This window comes from Panthera uncia, unplaced genomic scaffold, assembly GCF_023721935.1.
Source record: "Panthera uncia isolate 11264 unplaced genomic scaffold, Puncia_PCG_1.0 HiC_scaffold_181, whole genome shotgun sequence".
NCBI lineage: Eukaryota > Metazoa > Chordata > Mammalia > Carnivora > Felidae > Panthera > Panthera uncia.
The window spans coordinates 1,629-23,491 of NW_026058481.1; the positions used below are offsets into that span (position 1 = coordinate 1,629).

The 21,863-nt window shown below is 37.7% G+C and overlaps 1 pseudogene; it reads right to left on the minus strand.

Annotated features, from left to right (window-relative positions):
• Nucleotides 1–416: 416 nt before the first annotated feature.
• The window catches only part of LOC125917414 (cytochrome b-c1 complex subunit 7-like), a 75,897-nt pseudogene continuing 54,450 nt past the window's right edge, over nt 417–21,863 (minus strand).

Here is a 21,863-nt window from a genome sequence, read left to right on the forward strand (position 1 = left end):
TACACACAATAAGTATGCCAGTTTGCAGAACCTGGATTAGGAAGTAGCACCTTGCCAGCCCCCGCAAGTTCCATTTGTGCCCCTGCCTAAGCATTGCTGCTTTTAGGATGGACACTGTCCTGACTTCTGGCACAGATTAGTTTTGCCTGGTTTTGAACTTTATGTCAGTGCAGTGCTGTCCTACCTCTAGTGCTCTTTTGCATCTGTCTTTTCTGAACTATCTTCCACATTTGTGAGATTCATCCCTGTTGTAGGATCAGCTATAAACATACATTTAAAAAAAAAATAATTACAGTAGACATTTATTTAAAGTAATACATTTGCAGCTCCAGTAGTTCTAAATCATACATTTCAGGTTTACCCAACTTCTTAAAAATATCTGATAGCATCTGCAACCACAGATTTCAACCCCACGATTATTTCTTTGCCCATTTTTCTCTCTCTTTTCTTTCCCAAATAACTTCTTTCAGAAGTTCAAGGTAGAATTTATCCTCCTCATATTTTAGGATATGCTCTTTAGGCGAATCTGCTGCCTCCTGGTCAGGGCCATTGCTAAGTTAATGAGAAACATCCTGTCGTTATACAGATTCTCAGGAAGACTTCTTGTGGCCTCTTTCACATTGTCATTCTCAGATACGGTATCACCTTGCATTAACCCCAATTTATTGAACCCTGCAGCCCTGTCACACCATTTTCGAATACCCTCTAGCCACCAGCTTGATGCTGTAACAGCAGGCCTAAACGTTCTCTGTGATTTGTAGCGTTTGATCTCCGTATTCCATTGTATGTCTATACCACAATTTACTTATTTATTCTGTGTCAAGGAATTTTTGGGTTCTTGGGCTTGCAATACCATTCTCTTCTCCCTTTCAGCTCAGAGTCTTGGCAAGCAGCAATAACCACCTCAGTTTGAATGGCATTGTTTTCGTTATCTTTACCTTTTTGGTTACTTTCTATTTATGGCAGACTATACTAGTGGCTTTCTTTTTAAGTGCTGATATAAAGTTTTCTTTTAAAATAATTTTGATTGAAATAAATGGATGGATGTAAAAAAAACCTTTCTTTTTTTAAATGTTTATTTTAGAGAGAGAGAGAGAGAGAGAGGGCACACATGAACAGGAGAGGGTCAGAAAGGGTGGGGAGGGGGGAGAGACAGAGAATCCCTTTAGGGATTCTCTGCTGAGAGCTAAGAGCCCAACATGGGGCTGGATCTCAGGCACTGTGAGATCAAGACCGGAGCCAAAACGAAGAGTCAGACGCTTAACTGACTGAACCATGCAGGTGCCACTAAACAATCTTTTAGAGATAATACGGGTGTAATATTATGACAAATATCATGGAGGTGAGAATCAAAAAAGCTTAGTTTAGGATAAATGTGTTTGGAGATTTGGTGTTTTTTGTTAGAAGGTAATAATTTACATGCCCAGGTGTTTTAGCAATCAACATCCTCAACCAGTTGGTTTAATAATTTATGAGATTGTTTGGGATTAATACAGGCTTGCTTTGTTAAGGTATAGGGAGTATTTGGAATCAGCATGTCAAGAGTTTGAACAAACCCAGGTATGACCTGTAGCAAGAGACCTGGGCACTGGGGAGAGAAAGCAGTTTGATAATGGTGACCACTTGGGAATGGGCTTGATCATCAAGTGGGCTGGAGGAGCAGTGCTAACTCTTCACACTCTTCTCTCTGGATCTCAAGGCCCTGATCCACAGGTTGCATAAGGAAGATCAAAGAACCAACTTGACTTTCACATCTTTCTCACTTCCCTGTGACTTAATAGTAGGAGTTGCAATTTATAGTGCATGTATTATGTGCAAAACACTTTGCAGGGTTTATACCATTTAATTTTTACAACAAACCGGAAAGGAGAGGGCATGTTACTGTGGTAGTCAGAGTATGGCCCCCCAAAATGTCCATATCCACATTGCTGGGATCCAAATACTTTACACTGCAAAGGGGAATTAAGGCTGCAGATGGAACTAAGTTTGCTGGTCAGCCGACCATAGGGAGATTTTCCTGGTTATCTGGGTGAACCCAGTGTAATCTCAAAGATCCTTAAAAGTGAAAGAGAAGGCAAAAGAGAGGGTCAAAGTGAAGTGATGTGAGCAGGACTCAACCTGTTTTGCTGCCTTTGAAGATAGAGGAAGGGGAACAAATGCTGGAAAAAGAAACAGATCCTACTCAGAGAGAACAGAAAAGAACACAGCCCTGTGGAGGCCTTCCTTCCTTTTGGGACAGTGAGACCCATATTAAACTTCTGAGCTATAGAAATATAAGATAATATATTTGTGTCCGTTCAGCTCCTAAATTTGTGGTAATTTGTTGTGAAAGCCAAAATAAATTAATCTGGTTACATAAAAGGAACTGGACCAGAGGCCAGGTAAGGAGCTGATAACTAAAACCGGCTCTATTGGATGCCAGATCTATCTGCCTCCAAAACCAATACTCTTGATTGTTACCTCTTATGATTCAAGACTAGAACACAGGTTGGGTGGTTATATAGTTTAGATATTTTGATTTACACCATGGATGGGCAAAGGAAAATTAGGTAGGCTCCAAAAGTCTGAGAACCAGAAAAGGAAGTTCATCACACGTACAAAAGGACTTAAGATTGATGGGTCTTTCTAATATACTTAGTGTAAGAATGTTCGTGAGGCACTTAACAGAAAAGCCAACTCAAACTGGTTTAACAATAAAGGGGAATTTGGGGCAAAAAATAAAGAATGTGCTGTGGCTTCTAGCTTCATTTTAGATTTGATCCAGCATTGCAGTGAGGTCAGAATTTCCTTGTTTCTTCCTCCATCCCTTCTTCCCTTCCCTCCTTTCTTCCTCCTTCCCTCTCTTTCTCCCTTTCTCATGTCCTTGTTTGTTTTCTTTCTTCCTTCCTACTCTGTCTTTCCTTGTGTTGATTACATTTAAAAGTGATCTCTCCCCTGGTCCCAGGATGGCTGTCTGCATCTCCTGGGATCATGTATTCCCTTTGCACAAAAGCAGGAATGAGAGTGCTTTTGCACCAGCGCTCACAGCAGCAACAACAACAACAACATGAGAGAGAGAGAGAGAGAGAGAGAGAGAGAGAGAGAAAACAGAATTGTAAAAGAAATTCTCAGTGACTTAAACAGTTTAGATCCCATGCCCACTGCTGTCCAGTGGGAAAAGAAGCACATCTTGCCTAGGTCATACCCTCCTCTGGAAAATAAGGAAATTCCCTTAAGCCACGTTGATTCCCACACAGAAATCAGGAGCCATCAGAAGGAGGACTTCTTATATGAGGGAGAGGCAAACCCAGTAGGGAAGAAAAGGGATTCTATCAAGGAAGCCAAAGAGATACATAAGATCATAAGGTCAATTCCTTCTCATTTGGGAAAAGATAAAAACTGAAATCCATTGAATTTACATATAGACTATGTTAGAGCAATTCAGCCATGTGGTAGTCACATTTTTCTATTTGTGTTTAAAGGTTTATAGAAACATTGGGTGTAAACGTTTTACAGGATCTTGATCTTAGCAATATGCTGCAGCCCATGAAATTCTCAGTGAAAGGACTTCAGGGTTTGTTTATAGTATTCTTTTTTTGTGTCCTTCTATTTATGTATTTTTTTGTCTATTTAACAGAGTATTAAAGGCATTTCTTAAAAAATATCATTTGTCAGGATTCCATATAGGCAGCCAATCCCTTTATTAGTAGATATCCTAGACCAACGTCACAGATTTTTTTTTTTGCCATTTCCTTAATAAAACTTGGTAATTGAACAGTGAGAGGGTGACAGGCTTCTACATTCTATTTATAAAGAACTCACAACTCCCCAATAAACTCACAGCCAAAGAAATATTAATCAGTTGCCAATAAACAGCTCTGTGCTGGAGTTCACATATGTTTCTTCTCAAAAATTGCATATGCTTGAATGAAAACTGCAGAACTGCACCCACTGGAGACAACATTTTTGTTACTAAGAATTTTATTATGTGTGTGTTTTTTTGTTTTTTATTTTGTTTTGTTTTTTGGTCATGGTTGAAGCATCAGTTAAAACATAAAAAGTTGGAGGAGGGGGTCACCTGGGTGGCTCAATAGGTTAACCATCTTACTCTTGATTTTGGCTCAGGTCATAATCTCATGGTTCATGGGACTGAGCTCCACATTGAGCTCTGTGCTGACAGTGCAGAGTCTTCTTGGGATTCTCTCTCTCTCTGCCCCTCCTCTGCATGTGGTCTCTGTCTCAAAATATATAAACATTAAAAATATATATATAAATTGTTGGTAGTTGGGAAGGAAAAAGCTTAGTTACTCTTGCTAGTGAATGTCCTGATTGTTGATGACATAGTGGGAGAAATATGCTAACGTCTGTCTTGGCACTCCTTACTTGGTAAAATGACCTAATAGTAAATAAGAGTACCTCTAAACTCCTCTTAACCAAGTTCAAAAGCTGTCATTATCTCCTACTGGCTGTGTGACCACAGTTAACCCTATAAAATGACAACACTGATAAATATTAATTTCACCTTTTAGGATTGATGTAAGGGGGAATAAAAGAAAACACTGGCAAAGTATTTAGTACAATGCTTGGTATATGGAGAGTACACAATGAGTGCAATACTTACCTCCTATAAAGTAAAACATTAGTGTTTCTGTGTTTTTGTTTTTGTTTTTGTTTGTTTGTTTGTTTGTTTTAATCTGCACCTCACTCCTACCTTTACAGATGAGGAAACTGAAGTTTAGGTGGGTTAAATGACTTATCTAAAGTTTCACAATTTAACGAGTGACAGGTTCATAGTCATTTCTCAGGCACTTTTTGTTTCCTGAAGTGGGCATTATGCACTTTGGCATGAACAATTTAGTTTCTAGTTGTAGCTATGTCTGTCTCCCACTGAAAGCAAGATTTATGAGAAAAGGATCTGTGGTTATTTTTTCACTGTTATATTCCCAGGACTGATAGCTATGCTTACATAAGACATCTCCAGGAAGAATTTACTGAAAAATTAAATCAATGAATTTTACAAACACGATTTTCCAATCAGAGAAAACCATGATTGATCCCCATAATAACTACATAAAATGAGAGATGTATTAATTTTTGAAGTATTTCTTATGTGACTTGTAGGTACTTTCCATTTATCATAAAATTATTCTTCAGTCATGGATGGGGTATATGTTATACAAATATTTGCAATCAGTGGATCCCATTGTGAATTAGAGCCCTAACATCAATGAACTCGGCTGCCCCAAATGTTAGCAGTTTACTCCTGAACTGGATCCCTGGAACTTTTTGCCAACAGACTATCTGACCTAATATATTGCTTAATTCTCGATCTGGCAAAGCAGAGAAAATTGTCACTGGTATGTGAAAATTTGCGACATAACATCATATATGCAAATGAAATAAATGTTGGCAAAAATAATTATTGTTGCTTAGGGGAGGATTAATAGTTACAGTCTGCCCTGTTTTCTGTTGAGGTTTAATTTAATTCTGTGGCATGTATTAACTGAGGAAATTAATTTCAGTTTAATTATTGTGTGTGGCTGTTAATGTGCACACTTCTGATGAATATTTAGCTACACTGAACCACCACTCCAACAGCTATGCTTTGCTCATCTGCTGATAGGGAGCATCTGATGGAGGGGATGGTTTATACTGGATGGATTCCAAGTACAGTGTCATCATACTGGATAGCTGTGATTCAGGGAGGAAATCACTGGGCTTGGAGTTGGAAGAGCACAGGATTTGAGTTCTGGCTGTGCTGTTAACAAGCTATGTGCATCCCTGATGCTCAACTGGAGAATGGTGGGAGAAAAACCAGTGTACCCTAAGGATTTGATTTGAGAACTAAATGAATGAATGCAGGTGAAAACAGATTTGTGAACTGTATACACTGCTGCTTTAATGCATGGAATGTCTAAAGTAAACTTTTCATGCATCCATTTAATGACAAAATTATTTAAAAAGTCACATAGGATTAAACTAGGACCTCAGAGGCACTCAAGAAAGCATTTTTTGATGAATAGAATGTAGGTTGATTGAGATTAAGTGGCGATGAACACCTCTTCACCATAAATAATACCATGAACAAAAATTCCATGTAATAATAGAGATGGTCAAATCCTTTGGAGGTTTGCTCATTTCAAGTAGTAATTACCACCACGAAATTCCCGTATGGCTGAAAGTTATAAGATAAAGATATAAGCATTTTGGAGCCATACAGACTTGACACAACAATAGCATGGTTTTCCAGCTGAGTGGTTAGGTTTCTGAGCCTCATCTCCTCATCTGAAAACTGGGGTCATATCTCTTCCAAGGGTTGTTGTGAGGATTGAATGTGGCAATGTATGCAAAGTGATGCGTACAAACGCTGACCCATGGAATTTTCTCATTAAATGTTAGCTTTGCCTGTGGTAGAAGCGATGGCATTTTAATACAGTCCTTTGCAATGGCGTATTAACGCTTGAAATAGAGCAAATGAAGGTAGCTAATATCTCTATAAAAACAATGAGGATTATTGACTCTGCACCTGGGCTTAGTTCATGTTCACACACTCACAGCCTTTTCTCTTCCTGTTCTCGTCTTTCATCTGGTCCCATGGGTTTCCTTTAAGCAAGTGAGATAATAACTTGAGCTGTCTCATTACACACTGGGGTCCTGTTGGCTCAGTGAGGGTAGTTACAGCTCTATTTCTCCTTTGTTTGTTCAGCTCATCCCCACAATGTCAGGGAAATAAATGTCTGGGGAGGGGAGACAAACAAGAGGTACAATGAGGGAAGCTGACCTCAAGTTAATGGAATCTGGGTTCTTTGAAGGAGAACACATTGCTAGAGAAGTCTGCTGTATTCATTCCGCACAGCTTTCTAGCGTTTCTTCACATGTATTTGATTCTCATTTTCTCACACCAGAGTGAAGGCCCAGCACTTCCTCACACAAAGCAAGTCAATTTGGACTGAGACTAAGCCTTCCATGCCTTTTACATTTGTCTTGCAGGAGGGGATTGACATGGAAGGGATTTATCTTTACAGGAAAAAAAAAATTGGAAGAGAGAATGATATATTTAAGCAATCAGTCAGCAAATATTTATTGATTGTGTACTTTGCTGATTATTATTCCAAGTATTGGAGCCAGAGCAGCAGAGAAAACAGACAAAATTAACACCAAACTTTTACTGAGTGCTTTTGTATACCCTAGTCACTGTGCTCAGGCTTAAATAGTTAATCTTCACAAATCTTATGGGGTAGATATCATTAGCTCTCATTTATAGTTGAGAAGCTAAAGGCAGCTTACGTAACTTGCTCAAGGACATATAGTTCGTGCATGGTCAAGATGGGATTTCACACCAGCAAGTCCATCTGTACCGTAAGCATCATTCTGCAGCCTCCACAACAGGAGCTGGAAAATAGCAAAGAGATGTTGTAAACCCCACATAAACCTTTGTGACTACACGGAGCTGACAGAAGCACATTTCACAGAATTCATACTATATATATTTATATACATACACACACACACACACACACACACACACACACACACACACACACAGATTTTCCAGGGCGTAATCTCTTGTCTTTTAAAGGTTTTGTAATATTCAGTTGACACAGTGCATCCTGCAAAACATTTGCAAAACATAAACAACTCAGAGTGTCTTTTTATTTATTGGTAAATGGAATATCTTATCCACTCACAGTATGGATAAAAAAAGGTGGTAATATGTATCAAATGCCAGTGCTGTGTCCCACACATGGTTGTCAATTAAAGTTATTTCCCTTTCCTGTGGTCATTATTTTTCAATACAGGGGTGTTATTTTCCCCTGCTGCATTTAATGCAAATCCCTTATAATTATTTATTAAATTATTTATTAAATCCTATAATTATTTATTATCATCCCAGCATTTCCAGCCTCTTTCTTCATGCCCATACTCCCCCAGTGCCTATTCCAGATATTGGGTTACTCTGTGAAGATTGTTTTATTTTTTTATGATGCTAAATACTACTTGACTACATTTTCACTTTTACAACGTTTGGTGGAAATAATCTTATTTGTTTCAAATTTCTAAACACCAGCTTTATACCCTGAAATGTGATATTGACCTGCATGAAGAACTGGCTTTATTATTTTGACCATTAAGGATAATTTCTAAAAATCAATTTTGGTCCCTGAATTTTCTGATCTCTCATTACCTGCAGAAAATTCAGCATTACCACAGTTTCTCCTCCCACTGTTGTGGAGGCAAAATTCCCCTCATACTTGAGCCAGGAAGCACAACCAAGGTTTGAATGTCATTTCCATGACCAGCCAACCTTTTTTTTAACCACTTTGTTGAAGTATCATTGAAATGCAATATATATATATATATATATATATATATATATTCATGTTTATAGCTCAGTGAATTTGAGTACCAAGTGTACACATCTGTGAAACCATCCCTGCCATTAATGCCATAAACATATTCATCACCTCCTAAAGTTGTCTTCTGTCCCCTTTATTATTATTATTGTGTGTGTGTGTGTGTGTGTGTGTGTGTCGTGGGAACACCTATCATAAGATCTACCCATTTTACAAATTTTAAGTACACAATACAGTATTATTGTCTGTAGGCACTATGTTGTGTAGTCGATCGCCAAAAATTGTTTATCTTGTAACTGAAACACTGTGCCCTTTGACCATCACTTCTCCATTTTCCCTTCCTTCCAGCCCTTGGCAACCGCTATTCTATGCTTCTATGAATTTGCTAATTTTCTGTTACTTCCCAGGGTATCTTTTTGATCCTCTGTGGATCTTCTTGGGGGGTTGTCTGACCAAGTGCTAAATTTTACCACCTGCAGCTGGTAGGATGGATTCATAATAATAAAGCAAATGTCTCTTCAGTTTCCTGAGCATTTAAAGAAGAATTCTCTCTCTCCTTTGCTTTTCTTTTTTTCCAGTGAAAGTGCAGACTGAGCTTGTCAAGAGGAGTAGGCAGCAGCTTCAAAAGCTGAGTCCCCCTGGGCCTTCAGGAACGTGAGCTTTGCAGACTAGGAAGTTACATTGTCTTATGAATTCTGATAAGGCCTTTGAATTTGGGAAAACTAGGAACCAATTTTCTCTTAGTTTTTTTTTTTTTTTGCTTTTTAAAAAAACTTTTAAAAAACTTTTTATTCCTTTTAGTTTTTAACACTCTGCACTATACAGATTGCTATAGTTTTTCTTAGTAGCCTGCTTACCTAGATAGCACAATGAGATAGACATTTTGAGAAGAACTGAGCCTGGATTCTCAGAGATCTATATTCTTCCATTCGGAAAAGACATGCACCCTTTAACCTTGAGTGTTGCTATACCTATAAGCAAATTAGAGTTGTTCCCAAACATTTCCTTAGTGCCCACCCCTTCATGCATTCTTAGAGTCTTTTGACAATAAAGCTCATCATCAGGGAAATACAAATCAAAACCACACTGAGATACCACCTCACACTGGTCAGAATGGCTAAAATTAACAACTCACGAAACAACAGATGCTGACAAGGATATGGAGAGAGGGAGACCCTTTTGCACTGTTGGTGGAAATGCAAACTGGTGCAGCCACTCTGGAAAGCCGTGTGGAGCTTCCTTAAAAAATTAAAAATAGAATTACCCAATGACCCAACAATAGCACTGCTAAGAATTTATCCAAAAGACACAGGAGTGCTGATTTGTAGGGGCACATGTACCCCAATGTTTATAGCAGCACTATCAATAGTAGCCAAATTATGGAAAGAGCCAAAATGATACAGAAGGTGTGGTAACAATGGAGTACTACTTGGCACTGAGAAAGAATGAAATCTTGCCATTTGCAACAACATGGATGGAACTGGAGTGTATTATGCTAAGTGAAATAAGTCAGTCAGAGAAAGATATCATATTTTTTCACTCATATGTGGAATTTGAGAAACTTAACAGAAGACCGTGGGGGAAGGGAAGGGGAAAAAATAGCTACAAACAGAGAGGGAAGGAGGCAAACCATAAGAGACTCTTTTAAATATAGAGAACAAACTGAGGGTTGATGGGGGGTAGGGGAGAGGGGAAAATGGGTGATAGGCATTGAGGAGAGCACTTGTTGGGATGAGCACTGGGTGTTGTATATAATCAATGAATCATGGGAATCTACTCCTGAAACTAAGAGCACACTGTTTACCCTGTATGTTAGGTAACTTAACCGCAAATTATATTTAAAAAAAAAGAATCAACCATAAAAACAAACAAAAAACTCAGAAATGGCATTTGGGTGCTTGGAAACTTAATTCAAAGACTTGGAGATAAAAATACAGTATACTGAGACAATCTGAAAAGAAAATAGTATTCATTTGTATCCTTTAATATATCTAATACTCTCACTCATCTAGTTATTGTGACAATAATTTTTTTTCCACAGCCCCTTTTTCCAACTTTATTAAAAAGAAATTCCAGGTAGCTACTCATGCATTTTAAACTTGAAAGCAAGTGATATGAAAACATACACCTGGTCAGTTGTACTAAGGGAACTGTTATCATGTAAGTCATATAAATGATGCCTTTCTTCTTCCTTCCGTTTTCCCCTTCATTCCCTCCACAAGTAATTCTTAAGAACTTCATATAAAAACATATAATAAACCTGAAGATTGAGCAAGGCAGGAAGTACCTTAGTATAGGCTTATCTGGGAGATTTGAGGGCTCTATGGCTTTGCCATGAACCTCTCCTTAAGACAGGCCAAAGGAATTAGTAGTGGATTCTCATTTGCCACAATTTCCTCCCCAAGGGAGCAATCAAGTCAGGGGGAACACATCCCTTCTTTGACTTTAGCCCTGTTGTGACAGCAGGCACTCTTGCAGGTAGCAATCTTTGTTTTGTCCTCTGCCACCAAAATTCCAAGAGAACTCATTTATTTTAGGTAGTTGAGGGTTTCAAACTTCAATTAAGAATAGGGAGTATGGGTAGTAATTGGCCATGAATTTGCAATGGATATTGTGAAGAATAAGGGTATTTAAAAAAGTCAGCATGAAAGAGAGAATGACTGGGAAATAGTTTACGTTTGGGGGAATATGAAAACATTCACATATGAGTATGTCTTATGAGAAATGACTAATGAAAATTAAAAATTGTTTTCCTAGCTCTTCCTGAAGAAACATAGGAAAGGAACGCACTCCAATGGCCATGGAACAGACGTTTATGACTTAGTTTTACTTGGTGGCTTAAAAGAAGTGTGGCTTTTTGTTTACCATAGGACAAAGAGATGAATATGATAACACTAGGCCTTTAAGAGTTAACAACAGACAATGTAGGAGCCAAATGTGGTTATTTGGCCCATCGCTCTGCCTATTATCCTGAAACTTAATTCCCTGGGATTAAATAATTTGAGAGAAAGTCTCACCCAAATGGGTTTTTCATGACAAATTTCGGCAGATCCAGCAACACAGATTTAGGAAAGGAAAATAAAAACAATTATTGAGCTTGGAGGAGAAGAGAACTAGGAAATGGTTAATAATCAAATAACTGAATCTGCTTTTGTAAGAGGAATAAATAAATACATCTATTTATTTGTTTATCTTTGAAAGAGGTTAAAATGAAAATGTATAACAGGCACAAATTTGTTTATTTACTTATTTGGCAAACTGAAAATGTATAATAGGTACAAATAAAATCAGTTAACACTGATGAGATTAGAGCTGGATTTAAAGGAAGAATGATGACGGCTATTGCAGCTTCTTTCACAATTTCTGGACCCTTTTGTCAACAGGATATAATGGTATTGAACTTTCTTCTCAATAAGGAGAGCAACATCAGTAGCACCTTATTTTTTCTGTGAGAAGAACAAAACGCAAAACTCTGAAAGATGTCAAGGCTTTCTTTGAACTCTGAGGAGACCAGGAGCATTGTCTGCCATAGTGAAAGGACTGATTTTAAGCTTTTGGAGAAGCTCGGAGGCAAACCGTTTATAACCCTGGAAATATTTAATTTGGGGAGGTTTATGTTAAGATAATAAAATAATTAGCTTTCCCTCATTAGAGGCATGCGGAGCGGTAGGGTTGCATGTTCTGGAAAATTACATTTCTGCTCTTTCACTGACTTAATACGTGTGGATTGATGCAGATCAGATAGCTAACTGGCAGGCGTTTTACACGTTTACCTTGTTTTAACTAATTGCCGGTTCAGAGTTGCTGGAGGTTCCATTTTAAATTAATGACTGTGAGGTATTAACTGCAAACATGTATCTAGTGAGAAATTAGGAAAGAACAACAAACTCCACATTGTGTCTCATCAGTTCTCAGTTCTTGGTTGCCTAATATATTAAAGAAGCAGGGGACAGCAACCTGTGGCCCTTCTAGCAGATGCAGCCCACTGCCTCTTTTCATAAATAGTTTTATTGGCACATAGCCACACGCATTAGTTAGTGTTGTCGGTGGGTGGTTGTTTTCTGGTTACAAAAGCAGAGTTGAGTTGTTGCAACAGACACCACAGGCCTGCAAAGCCTAAACTAGTTCCTCTCTGATCCTTGAAGGAAAAAGTTTGCAAACTCTGGCATTCAGAGGATACCTGCCCCATTACAGCATTCTGTAGTAGTTCTTAGGGGAGACATTGTTTTAGCTAGAAGCCTGTTTTCATGTTCTCACTGACTACCAGTGGAAAGTACAGGTTTAGAAAATAAAATGCAACTTTGGTATTTTAATTCAGTCCTTCATTTTAATCTGTGTGCCTCCCAGAACATTTCTTTGGACACAGTCTGCATGAGCTGATGAAATTCAGGATTAATTTTGGTGACTGATGAAACATGGCTTAGTTTGGCATTGCATTGCTTTATGATTCATGCTTTCTTTGCCACTGGACTTTATTTAGATGATTTTCTTGGCTCATATTAGCAATAGAGAATTGATAGGACACTACATTTTCCATTCTATCATAGCAAAAATATTGTTAAGGTGGCATGAAAAATAAATAAATTTTAATTCACTCCTAAAATTAGAATCTTTGTATGGCCAGTTTCCCCTCGGGGAAGAGAAAAGCACTGATCTCACTGGTCCTTAAGGTCTCTGTACAGGATTCAAATTTTGAAATCAAAGACTGGCTGAGAGGGGAGCCCTCCTTGGCCAAACAAACAACATAGGCTTCTACTATAATGTATTAATAAAATGTCTTATTTAGTCTTTCATGATGATTTTCCTGCTACTTCCAAAGGAACTTTATTTTTATATGATTGACCTACTCTTTTTAAGGTAAACTTATTATTTTGGTTTATATCATTCTTCCCTCTTTGCCCCCACCCCACATCCAAACTAGCTAAGTCCAGAAGTTTTAAAAGTTTTTGTTTTTTTTTAATGTTTATTTATTATTGAGAGAGAGACAGAGACAAAGTGCAAGCAGGGGAGGAGCAGAGAGAGAGGGAGACACAGAATCCAAAGCAGGCTCCAGGATCGAAGCTGTCAGCAGGGAGCGTGATGCAGGACTGGAACTCTTGAACTGAGAGATCATGACCTGAGCTGAAGTCAGACGCTTAACCCACTGAGCCACCCAGACGCTCCAGTCCAGAAGTTTTAAAGCACCTGGGTCTTACGCACAGGTTTTTCACTTTTCACTTTTTATTTCTGACTCACTACACAACAGACCCCTCTACTGAAACCCTAAAGTTAATCAGTGCAGTAAATACACAAGAAGCCCGTTTTCATTTTCTAACCAGTAACCAGAGTTCAAGATTTTCAGAGAAAAAAAATGGAGAACAGTTACTCTTTGAATCAACTCTGTGTCTAACTTTGACTCCAAGGAGGAACTAATTGAAGAGTTAGAGGTGATTTGTCTCCTGAGAGAAAGTAGAGCTGCCACCTAAGAGTTCTTCCGAGTTGATATTAATTCATTTAATTGTTTTTAAAAATAGCAAACATTACTATCACAGGGCCTTTGCTTGGTGTTGAAAATAAAAGGACTTGGGTGTCTGGGTGGATCAGTGGGTTGAGCGTCCAACTTCAGCTCAAGTCATGATCTCACAGTTCCTTAGTTTGAGCCCCACATCTGTGCTTAGCATGGAACCCTCTTGGGATCCTCTGTCTCCCTCTCTCCACCGTCCCCCCCCCCCCGCCCCCTGCACTTTCTCTTTCTCAAAAATACACATTTAAAAAAAAGAGAAAAGGAGAAACACACTGAGTCTGTTTTTAGTGACTTCACAATCTGATGAGGAGATGTGCATTCCAGGCTGAGAGACTGACCAGTGTGATAGCACACATGCATTTCGAGAATTCGTGTGGGGCAGAAGGAGGAGGGGAGGTTTGGGAGAGCAGGTGGAGGCTAGATCTTGAAGGAATAGATAGACCCATGAAAGCCATCTGTTGTATGTAAAAACAACTGTGGCGTTTTGAGAGGTATTGATCGTTTTGAGAGTGGATAATCAGGAAGGCAATGTTCAAATAAAGTATTTGTCTAGAGACAGAAAAATAACATTTATAGCCAACACGTGATGCTTGAGTAAAGTATACAATTCATACGAAGTTGTCTCTATCACTTGAGAATGATACAACACAGTGAGAAGAAATGTATATTTCTTATATATATATATGAATATATATATATATGTATATATACCTTTTATATATTTATTTGTGGACTTTATTTTACCAGAGTCTGATTTCCTCCCTGAGAGTCTAAGTCACTCAAGGAATTATTCTATCCAAAATGTCAATAGTGTCAGGGTTGAAAAACCCTGATTGAGAATTACGTTTTCTGATTCTATCCTGCTCTCTGCCCTGTGTATACAACTCAGGAAATACGAACAGGGCTAAAGTCTTATGGAAGGTACCCAGGGAAACCTACAAGATTAGATGGGATTGGAATCCTCTAAATGTACAAGCCTGATAGAGAGTTGGTGCTTTAAAGCTTCAGTCCTCATTGGCCAAAAGAAGGTGAACCCTGTCTGTGTCTGTGTCTTTTTATTCTACTGTGATTAGCATATCAGTTGTGAGACTCTTTGTTACAGATAATCACATTCATGCTTCAACTGAGCTCCCTTTCATTAAAAAATACAGTTCCTGGAGGAAGATTCCACTTAACCTTACATTTGCTTATGATGTACTTCTCTCACCAAAAATATCCACAGGGTCTGTCCTATGTTACACAGTGAGTTTTCCAAACTATCCCTGTATTGCCCTGTTTGTGGTCTTATTATGAAAAGATTTCCCTGGATTTCCTTGCCACAATGAGAAGTTGCTTTGTGTTTTTATCTTTCTCTGAAAAGAAATGGTGCTCACAGTATGTAGAAGTTGAAGAATTGTATTTTTAATGCCCAGGAAGGGAAGAATTGTTAGTATTCTGGTTCACACATATATTACATATATTTAATTGCATTTCTGATTTAACTCAAGCCAGAATGGGGGAATGATGAGCAATTATGAACAGTGTCATAATTAATGAAGGCACTGGGGTGATCTTTCATCAGGACCTCTTAGGGAGGGTGCTGTGAAGGGTATGAATTAGTCTTGCTAAGTTTGATAAATGATGATGGCAGAGCTGTATCCTTTTGTTGTCTGCTACCCACCCCCACACAAAATAATAATTAATGAATAAATAATAAAAATAAAATAAAATAAAATTTATGAAGCAAAAAATTTTAAAAACCCCTAAAACTTGAGCTATAACAATTACATTCAGCATTGCATCCCTTAAATGAATGCAAATATATCTTTTTTCTTACATGTCTGTGTATTTATAAAAACATATAACATTTTTCTTACATCTCTGTGTATTTTAGCTCCTTATAAATGCATTAAAATCACTTTTCCCCACAAAAGAGGCCAGTTCTTAATTTTGGAACCCTGTGGGTGGAACAAATGGTAACCTCCAAAGAGAACAGCAGGAGCCTTTAGAGAGGAGGACATCCCAGGGCACACTCTCTTACCTCTTAGGAACTCTCTGGAAGACAGCTGTCTCCCACTCCCATTGTCTATTTAATTTGCTGTTGTTGTTCTTTTTCTCTCCTTCTTGGGGAGAATGGTAATAAGTGAATGCTTTATAATTTCTCTGCCTCACAGGACATTTTACAAACAATGACGTCATACTTCTTGTCTTTGTATGTAGTTCAGACTCTTACAGACTACTAGAATCTAGAAATGTACAGAGGAAAGGGTCCTCAGAATTCAACTAGTCCAACTCTTTTCCCTTTGCAAATGAAGGAACTGAGGTTCAGCAGGGCAAGGCAACTTAATCAGGGTAGCAGAACCAATTACTGGCAGACACACTTGTTTGGTACTACAGCATTCTCCCAGTGGAGCCTTTGTTTCTTTAAACCTTGGTGATAGGCTTGCCAGATATGCCAAAGCCAAGCAAACAAACAAACATACAATGCTTGGGACATACCTATCCTAAGAAAATTATTCGTTGTTTTTCTGAAATTCACATCAACTAAGCATCCTGTATTTTATCTAGCCAAACAGTCTGAGACTGTGGGAGCCTCGTGCTCTTAGTTAATTGGAATATTTGAATAAATATATACCATTGGCGATGACCCAAACCAAAATTTCTTGTGATACTTATATGAGAATTTTTGTTGTTTATTTGTTTTGTTTTGGTTCCAGAGCTTGAGCACTAGAAGTAGAGAAAAAATTGGAAAAGTAATTAAGGGTGCACAGGGATGTGTTTTCAATTAGAAGCATTGGATTCATCTGATGAATCCAATGAATGAATCACCATTGCATGAATGCTCCATTCTCCAATCCCATGTCGAGCAGAAGGAAGCAAACAGGGTGGTATATCCTGATATTATACATTCTTAAAACATTCTGAATTCTTTTAGGAATGGTGTAATTGCTATTTATTTTGCTTCAGTGAAAAATGTCTAATTCCTTACAAAGAATATCAATAATTGCTTAAGAAAATAGAAGTTTGAAAAGAAAAATTAAACCATGGTCATTCATAGTTCATTCATTTATGTATTCATTTATTCTATATCATTATCCCTTTTAACGCCATGCTTGATCAAGATAAATATGATACTTGAGCGTCTACTCTAGGAAAACTTGTATCCTCAAAGTTGCTGGAATTAGTTTAATATGGATCTGACTTTTATAAATCTCCAGTGCTTCTAGGTTAATCAAATGTGTCTCCAGAAATAAATGGTTTACTTCCTATGTAGGCAAGTCGGTACCAATGCTCTATAAATGAAAACCTGTTTTATGTTCCAATGGCTTAGATAATCTGTCTAAGCCTAATATTGTCCAGCCCTTATACATAGAAAATGAATCTGTTTGCTCCATTTTACTAAGAGCACAAACTGTGGAGCTAGGCTGATGGATGTGATCTTGGGTATGACACTTTGTTCCTGGATCTCTAAGCCTGTTTTGTCACTTATAAAGTAGGAATAATAAAAGCACTCCCTTCATAGCCTTCCTGTGAAGTTTAAGAGAACTGTTACGTTAAAGTTAGAACTGTGCCAGGATCCATCCCACCTGATGGAATCATTTTCTTTTGTTATTCTTTTCTCCTTGTTTTATCTTCACATCATACTATGTAGAACCTTGGGACTTTTTTTCTTTGTTCTAATTCAAGGTTTTCTGAAGTTACAACATTCCATTTGACCTCGAATGCTGATTTTGAAAATTTCCGTGAGTCTCAACCCCATAGCCATGAGCCAACCCACTTTTGTATCAGTTCCTAGCTTATGAGACATAAACCCAGGTCAAACCCCTAAGACCCTTTCTTTCATAAGAAAGGAATTTAGCAACATGAACTCTTGTCTATACTGTTCACCACTCTGTTCTTAGCTCCTCGACTGTGCACAGTTGGGATGTAATACATATTCACTGAATGAAATAAGAAACAAGCACTTCTAAGCACTTAAGATTGAAACCATATTTTTCCTAGGCTAGGAGAAGCTATTACAGTTAATTGGATAGGTATCATTAAAGAAAAATCTTAGAGTAGATGATCAAACTCTTTAAGACATAGAATGTGGTATGTACACATGGGAAGACTCTCTTCATTTCACTTCCCACTTCATAAAATCATATGACATCACTCAAGTGATGGGTCCCAAAGTCATTAAGATTCTCATTTCCCTTTACCAAAATAAATAGTAACATTGAAAAATAAACTTTTCTTTTGCAGGCATTATTGCTTATTTTCTAAAGCAAAAATGGATTGAGTCTTGATTTTTTCCTCTCCCATTTTTCATCAGAGGCCACCCTCCACACTTCTTCACTGTGCAATGTCTTGAAACTCTTCTTGTGTATTAGGCCATTCTACTTCTCATTTATTTTTATGTATTTTCTCAATGGCTTCTCAATATTTATTTTTAAATCAGAATTACAGAGCTTAAATTATTTTGGCCAGGGTTTCAGAAAAATTGTTGTTGTTGTTGTTGTTGTTGTTGTTGGAATGGAGAAAAAGATCTATGACAATGCACTCTGACAGCATCCAAATAAGTTTCTTAAATCTTAGTATCAGTAGTAGTGATTTTAAGTGAAATTTAAAATTAGTCTCTGCTTTTTTCTGATCATATCTCTTCCATTAGCTCTGGAGTAAATGGAATGTTTGTGAGTTCTAAAGAAATGTCAGTCAGGTACTTGAATTTATTGCCCAGCCATACAACTGAACATGGAGTATTTTTATGACTTAATCCTAGCACTATATATTTTCTTCATTGTAGCTGATTCTCCTGGTATTAACTATGTGCTGCAACTATTATTATGCAATGTAAATATCAGTGAAGGAGGCAAGAATTCAGTGGGTACCTGAGAGCAATTCATCCTCGTTCCCATTTAGAGAGGCCTGTGATTCTTCAAGCTTATACCATTGTCCTCTTGAAGTCCTTTGGTGGTGTTACAACTCAGAACATCTCTCTTTCTCTAACTCAGGGTAGACACGGTGGCTGGTTGTTGGTTATTTCTTGGAATGTTTATGAAGGTTCCCCACAAAGAATCTAGCTTTCCCCTTCCATGAACATAGTAGCATTAAACTTCCCTTCCTCCTTTGAAATTACATGACCATGTGACTTGCTTTTGACCTTTGATCAAAAGTGAAGACTCATTAAGATTGGGCATATTTCTCCACATTCTCTTTTCCCTCACTATTTGACAGTGTTCCAGAATGTGGCTGTCCATTCAACCTGGGTCCTGAAGTGAAAGCAATGATGATACAGAGTAGAACTCCTAGCATTTGTTGTTTTAAGTTACTAAGATTTGGGGATCACTTGTTACTACAACATAATATACCCAATTCTGAAACATCTATCCATCTTTTTGCTTTTTAGTGTCCCCCAGTCTTTATTTGTGGGTCCATGTAGCTTCCAGGAGATTGACTTCTCCTACACTTCAATGTTGGAGCCTATTATTGAGGCCAAAACAATTGAGACTCTCCTGGAGACAGTAGTCTTCTGGGTTGGGCATGTCATTTACTATTATTTAATAAAAATGCATCTAAGATTTGTAAGGATTGTTGAGATGAAGCTTCTTCCTTTACTTCCATTGTGAAAGAGGAAGTAATGCATTTCTGTGTCTTTCTGTTTTCCTTCTTGGAATATTGAAGAGACAAGCTTTGGAATAAAATGGGCATTATAGAAGATGAAGAAGAAAGATGAAGAAAAAGAGGTCCTTAGAGACATGTTAGAGCTAGTAAGGGAAGACTTTTTAGAAGTTAATCCTTACAATAATTATATGTGCCAAATAAATTACCATTATTATATGTCTTACATGAAGCTTTTTTTTCTGATACCTGGGACCGAAAAGAGCTCACTTGACATGGTGTTTGTGAACTCTCTGATGTGATAGATTTGAAAGATGTGTAACCATCACCAGTGACTTGCAAGAGCCAAGCTATGGCTGCTAGGAAGAACTGACAGGTCAGGTGAAGTGAAATGTGGATGGTGAATGAATGGTCATCACATTAGAGGCCACATGATGTGTCAGAAAGATGTATGTTTGTGTTTGAATCTTGTGTCTACTACAAATCAAGCATGTGTTCTTGGAAAAATAATTTGGACTCTTAGAACCTCAAATTTCCCATCTGTTAAATAGTAATAATTTGCTACAAGTAATAAATGAAAGAACACATAAGGTTTTAAGTATGCAGGGTAAGTTCCTTTCATCATGAAGTTTGCATTTATTCTAGTTTAATGGATACTGTATAATACTTCCTGTTAACATCAAAAGACACTTGGATCTTTTCTAAAGCCAGCATATTCTACCCTTCCTATGCCCACAGAACTGAGAGACTTTATCATCTGTACCTCACAGTATGTGTCAGGAAGACACTTTCACCTTAGAATAAGTTGTGTCAGGAAGACACTTTCACCTTAGAATAAGTTGTCCCATCTGAATGAAAGTCTTCTTTCATTTATTGGGGGTATGTCCTGTGTGTGTGTGTGTGTGTGTGTGTGTGTGTGTGTGTGTAGACAATTACCGATGCTAGAAAGACATCTGGAGTATAGTTTAAAAACAATATTTTAAAGAAAGAGTTCTATTTTTGTCTTTAGTACATCAAAATCAAGATATTGTCTCTACTTTTTCTGATACACTATTATATTGACCGATTTATCTAAGCTTGTTCTGCAAGTCTAAATATAAGGTAGAGAAAACCGATGGCAATTATTATTATGAATATTTCACGACCATTTATCTCTAATTCTTCTATCCTCTTATATATTGGGTGATGATCTCCAAGGAATTCCAAGGTAGCAAAACTTGGCTTCTTTTAAACATATACATAGAAAAGAATGGAACTCATTTCATGTAAAAGCAAAGTTAGAAGAAAATGCTATTTTTCTCACTTTGACCTTCATTGTAAAGTCTTTAAGGAGGGAACCAAAAAAAGGAGGGGAGAGCATAATTGTGCCGTAATAGAGCATAGCAATTCTATGCTCATTTTAATTAACTTTGCAGTCCCAAAGGAGCCATTCCACTCCTCAGAGTCATCAGAAAATCCTATAATATTTTATTTCTGTTTCATAGTAACATGGAGATTGGTTTGCTTATCCTATGGGATCTAAGACATTATACACAAGGGATACAAAGTACTGTTAAAAATTAATCATTTTGGAATGTAAAACATTATTGGAAGCAGTGTTATTGTTCTGAAGATTTATTAACTGTTTGTCACATAATCATTACACACAGCGCCACACGAGGTTTTTGTATTTCATACTAAACACTTCTCATTGTTTCCTTGAAGATATTATTAGAGCATGGCTAGAGCTCAATGCGTGTTAAATTAAAGTAATGTGATGAGGCATATTTGCCTGACATCATTGGTTTCCCAAAGATGAATACAGTATGGGAATTTATGAATGAATATACTGGTGGGGAGATTCAAGCATCTAACAGTAAAGAAATAAGGTTAAGATTTTGAGGTTTGAGGTCAAAGACACCTATGTTTGGATCCTGGATATACAACATGGAATCAACCCTTGGGAAAGCCACTAACCTCTCTAAGCTGTGAGTTGGAACGTGTTCCCCACTCTTCTGGGGATAGAACTCAGTCTGTAAGGAAGCTCTAGATCCAGGATCAGCAACCTTTTTCTGTCAATGGCTAGTGTCTTAGCTTGGGTTGCATCACAAAACACCATATTCTGGGTGGCTTAAAGAAACATTTATTCCTCATAAGCTCCAGGTCTGAGTTCAGAGCATCAGTATGTCTGGGTTCTGAGTGAGGGCCCTCTTCCTTGCTTGCAGATGGTCTCCCTTCTCACTCTGTCCCCACACAGCGAAGAGAGAAAATGAGAGAGCGAGCTCTTGAACACTCTGGTTCTTTCCCTCTACTTATAAAGACACTATTCCCATCATGGGAGCCCAACCCTCCTGATGTCTTCTACTCCCAAAGCCCCCACTTATGAATATCATCATGTTGGGTGTTAGGGCTTCAACATATTAATTAATTTTGGGGGTATGCATTCAATCCACAACAGTCAGATAGTA